General features: G+C 31.8%; 1 long non-coding RNA gene across 1 annotated transcript; it reads right to left on the bottom strand.

Annotated features, from left to right (window-relative positions):
- Positions 1-1,006: 1,006 nt before the first annotated feature.
- On the bottom strand, positions 1,007-1,874 carry LOC123706497. The gene is made up of 2 exons (XR_006753405.1): positions 1,678-1,874; positions 1,007-1,425 (listed from the first exon to the last, which is right to left on the bottom strand). It is a non-coding gene; the product is annotated as an uncharacterized LOC123706497 (long non-coding RNA).
- Between the last annotated feature and the right edge of the window lie 3,562 nt (positions 1,875-5,436).

Raw genomic sequence — 5,436 nt, 5'->3', positions numbered from 1 at the left:
TTTTTTAATCTAGTTTTAATTTTAATGACAACCACTTTTAATGATCATACGCTGTGGATTCTGGAATGATGTTCGTTTTTTATATAATCTAAGATAAACTACATACACCTTTCTTTTAGCACAAAGAGAACAAAAAAAAATTCATAAATATTTCATGTACATTTTGTATGAAATATAAATCCGTCCAGCCATTCCACATCATTCCATCGCTCGGATCAATAGAAGGGTGAACACAGATGAGCATGAAAGATTGTCCACATGTTCGACGGACACCCCGCGATCCGCGGACCGCTCCCGCACCGTTATCTACCCGATGCATCAAATTATAACCTCCAGTCTCAAGGCTGTCCCTTCCGCTATATTATCTAATATGTCACTTCTTAGTCCTCGCGCCCTTCCAGATTTGTTTTGCCCGATCGTGGTTGACTCTCGTTTATTAATCGCGTTATAATAATTTATCTAATTAATTTACATGTGTTTCTATCGCGTATGAAGATTCATTTGTAAAAAAGATATGACTATTATAATAACTAAGTTCTAACTATATCGTATAGGAGCTACCAACGTTGACAAGAGAGAATTTTAGTATAGTTGGTTCTTTGATATACTGTTCCTCTTGCTATTTCGGTTAGAGTCCGGGCTGTCTGGCTGGTCGCAGTGGTTGCGTTTATTAGTGCGCATCTTATCTGCACACGATAATTTCCTTAATTTTAAGTCATTTTTTAACGCGTAATTTTTAATCTTTTGCCTTTAGATAGATCCATCAATCATAATTTTTTTATTGCAAGACGTTTTTTTCGTTGTTAAATAGGTGCCAGACGCAATTTTTAATTTCGTTTTTATAAAAAATTCAAATTATTTTAGAATGTCTGTAAATTTCATATTATGTTCTTCAAACATAATATAATCTAAAATTAATTAGCCAGACGCCAATTCGATTGTTAGAGGAAAGTTACCAAATATGGAATACCATTTTGTTTTTGGGATATAAAAATAAAACTTCACATAAATTAAATCAGTTTATTGTTTTTACTGATCAGTCATACATCTATAAGTAGTAATTAACAGCCTTTAACCAAATATATCAGTAATCAAATTAAAATCTTACACAAAAAACAAAATCACAAAAGAGTAACCAAATATGGAATAGGTACCCATATATGGAATATAAGCAAAAATCTACATAACAATGACAAAAATGTAATGAATATCTTTGAGATCAATTAAATGAATATAACATATTGTGATAAATGAAAGAAGTTATGTAATTACTTGCAAAAGTCACAAATCCAGATCCATCTGGAACAGCACATCATAATGTGTTCAGAGCCCATACATCAAGCATTTAATTCAACTTTCTCCACATTCATCCATGGAAAGAAGTCTTGAACAGAACCTCCTGACTCTGCTGATGCATGTATGATACTAAAAACAAACATTACATACAGTTTTTAAAGAAATAATAGCAAGTTTATAATATTCCATAATTAGACACCGATGACTGTCCATATTTGGATTTTTATACTAGTTCAAACTCTTCTAAATATTTTTTCATTTCACAATATTTTAAAGACAAAAGATCACAAAATGGTAAAATAAACATAATACCAATATACTAAATAGTATAACACTTATCGAAACAAACATAATAGCCGGTAATACTCATTTATTACTTACCTTAAAAAATTTCTGCACGGCAGCAAAACAAAACACGCCTGCTACATGTAAACCGTTCGCGCAACTAACTCGATGGTGTTAGTGCAACATTTAGTACACCAAATGAAACAGAAGATGGACGAATGTTGTGATTCATACTTATAGTCTTAGAGAAAAGAAGGAATTCCATATTAGGATACTATTCCATATTTGGTGACTTTCCTCTAAGTATTAAAAAATGTGTATAAATAAAAAAAAGTAATGAAGCATGCAGCTCATCAGCTAGTGTATTTTAATTATGCGACAGGAAATAATTGCAAGAATACAATATTATTTACACTTGTTCTTATAAATTAAAAAGTTAAAATTAAAAAAAAAAAACATAAAAGTGAAAAATAAATTAAATTTACCATACATTGAAAAGAATGGAATAAAAACTATATCAATGAAGGTTAAACAATTACATTGTTAAATTTAAAAAGCCATCTTCATAATCATCATCATCATCATCTTCCCTCTCACTGTCAGAATTATTTATGTTATCGTCTAAGCCGTCTAAGGAATTGTTATTGTTTTCCAATATTCCATTATCTGTAACAAAAAAAATAATAATTCATTTATTCAAAGTAAAAAGATTTGTTCGTTATAATATAATAATTTAGTTTTTCTTGATTAATGTTCTATTCAATACTTACTTTGAATAATAACATCTACAACTGTGGAAGGTGATTGCTCTCCCTCAAACCAAACAAAATCGTATTTATCTTTGTTGATGGTCCAACCAGAAGCAACTGGAGATAAAGCTGTCGGTTGTTTTTGGTGAGCATTTCTCCATAGCTTAGTCACATAGCGAACCCTTAATAAATGTTGAAGCAATTCAGCTTTACAGGGTGGTAAACTGGATGAGTCGAAGTTTCGAAATTTTTTTGCAAAGTTTTCTTCAGATTTTTTACACTTGAAAGTACTTGAAAACAGATGAAATCGAACATCATTAACATTACAACAATTTTGGACACCGTAAATTTGACAAATAAATTTCTCAAGGGTTATAAAGGTACTTTTCAGTATTTCTTCATCATCGGTAATTATATTTTGAAAAGCTAGTTGATATTCGTTCGATTTTTCCAATATTTTAAACGGTCTGACAAGAACGGACTGAAAGATGATTTCAAGTGATCCATATTTCCCAGAAGTATAATCAAAATATCAGAGTCAGAACAGCGTATAACAACTTCAGCATCAAAATCAATTTGACAAATATTAAAAATAATCCTAGAATCGGCTTCTTCGTGCTCTTCGCACGACAATGATTCTTCAATAGTCTTCAGTACTTTGTTATTTATTACTTTGTAAGAATAACATCTATCGTAACTTACATAAATTTCTTTATTACCAATAAAAGGTACCATTTCTTCGTAATCCCAGTGATCTATAAAAAAGTTTACTAGTTTTTTAAATTGTATGTTTTTAAGTTCAGTTGTAAAATTATGTGGTCGAACTTGATTTGGACCAATTGTTACTGAACTGGTGGCTTCTTCTCGACGTGAACGTTCACAATCTTTGATAGAAGGCGAAAAATACTGGTCAAATACAATATCAATCCGAATAGATTTCATCTGGGAAATAGTACTCATAAACTTTTTAGATATACCTTCATATGTTTGTGGTACCTCTTTCATGAGATGCAATAAAAAGAAACCATCAACAAGACAAACATCAAAAGATGACGGTTGTTGATGTATAATGTTGCCCAACTTTTTTTCGATAAGCTTTGCTAATTGTGATTTATCAGTTTTACAAATTGAACCATCTGGGTGACACATTGATGTTGGGATCGGGGTAAGTGGGAATGTCAACACTTTCTCAATGTGAACCTTGTGACTCAGAGAAATTCCCAGCATTCTACCAAATAGATCTCTTTGCATTCGCAACTCAACAACTTTATTTCCTAAAGTCAACTTCTTTTTCTGTGGTGCCTCAGCAAAATTAAAAACTTTATTTTTATTTATTGGTTTATCAAATCTATTCTCATCTTCAATGCATTCACTGATAAATTTTTTTCGTAAAGTCTCACCATTCTCTTCAATATTTAGTAAAAAATTAGCAACATCAGGAAAAGCAGGCTTTGAGGTAGCAATGTTGTAAAGATTTTCTTTATCTAATTTGGGATCAAATGGATTGCAATTTTTTTCAATAATTTCAATAAAATCAGCAACTTGCTTTTCGTAGATTTTAATTCTATTTGATTGTAAATCTGCCGTAACATCTTGTAAGTATCTTAAGCCGCAAAAATCCAACACATGTGATATTAATGTTGCTCTTATGCTGTGGCTTTTTGCCCAGCGTTGACGTGCAGCTAAAGAATTAGTAAAGTGAGCAATTCCGCTCAGTCGTTTAGCTGCATCGGCATTTATTGTTTGTTCCAGTGTGAGATCTATTGGTATTCGTGAGAAAGGCTTATCAGTTCTTTTGACTCCAAAAAATCCTTTATTAAAATCATCTTGTAGTCCAGGGTGGGTTTTATCGACATTATTTAAATTATCTGAATACTTTACACAATAACGAGCGTAGTTTGGTTGATTTACCATGAAAAATAAATTCGCCATTTTTGGAATTATGTGCTTAAACATTTCAAAGTCACCCATACGTATACTTCTCGAAAGGTTTATGTAATAACTAATCAACTGAATATAGATCATGTAGAACTGCGCTGTTTTGTCACCTTGTCACCTTGCCTGGTCTTTGATATGTATCCCTTGTAAGTATCGAGCAGCTCCGATAATATTTTATTCGGTAATAAATCAGTATCCATCGACGATGAGATGGAATTTTTTTTTTCCTGATATTCTAAAAGGTCTTCGTAAATTTGTTCTTTTACAAAATTATATTCCGCATTCTTACTTTTCAAAAATTGATCAAAATGCAAAATTTGTAAGCTTAATGCTATTAATGGATGCAGGCGTTTGCAACGATTAAAATGTTTACCGTCAATTATTCCATTTACAGACCCTGAAGCGATAATTTTACTCTCAATCATCATGTGAGAAAGTCCGCACTCATCGATGAAAGTACCGACAGCTTTAAAAAAAGCCATCATTAAATGAAAAGATCCAATATGTATAAAAAGATTACTAAACCTGAGACCTTCTGTTGCTTGAATTTTATAAGCCATTTTGGCAATTGCTAAATCATATGTGACTTGTACATAAGTTTGACCACATTCTTTACCAACTTTTTGTGCTTGTTCCATTGTGAACACAACCACGGATACATTTGTTGGTGATATATTAATGGGAGTCAAATATGATACTTTCTGTTTCAGACTATTGTCTTCTATTATTCGGCAATTAAATCCTGTCCAAGATGGTGTATTTGGCACGTGAAAAACGTATGATAGCAAATGTAACAGATCAATGGTTTGTAAAGAACATAAATTTTCAGGTGATAGGTCTTGATCAATTTCCACTGGTGTTAAACGAGCTGCCATCTTCAATCGCTTACCATAAGGAATTATGTCGGGAGTGAAGCCTATTAATGATCGTTTTCTTTTTTGTGATGGTGCTCTTAGTGATAAATCTTCTGAATTGTCTTTATCTTGATTTAATTCACTTTGGGCTTTATCATCAATGTTTTGGTATATAATCCCCACAGTATCATGTAAAGTTTCTATGAACATGAAAAGTCCCAGAGTTTTTGAAATTGGAAGCTTGAGACAACTAGAAAATTAGTTTCAATATTGATGTACACACATACACATACACACACACAACACACACACAC

The sequence above is a fragment of the Colias croceus genome, chromosome 3, assembly GCF_905220415.1.
Source record: "Colias croceus chromosome 3, ilColCroc2.1".
NCBI lineage: Eukaryota > Metazoa > Arthropoda > Insecta > Lepidoptera > Pieridae > Colias > Colias croceus.
Note: the sequence above shows the minus strand (reverse complement) of the source record. Positions and strands in the feature narration are given on the sequence as shown.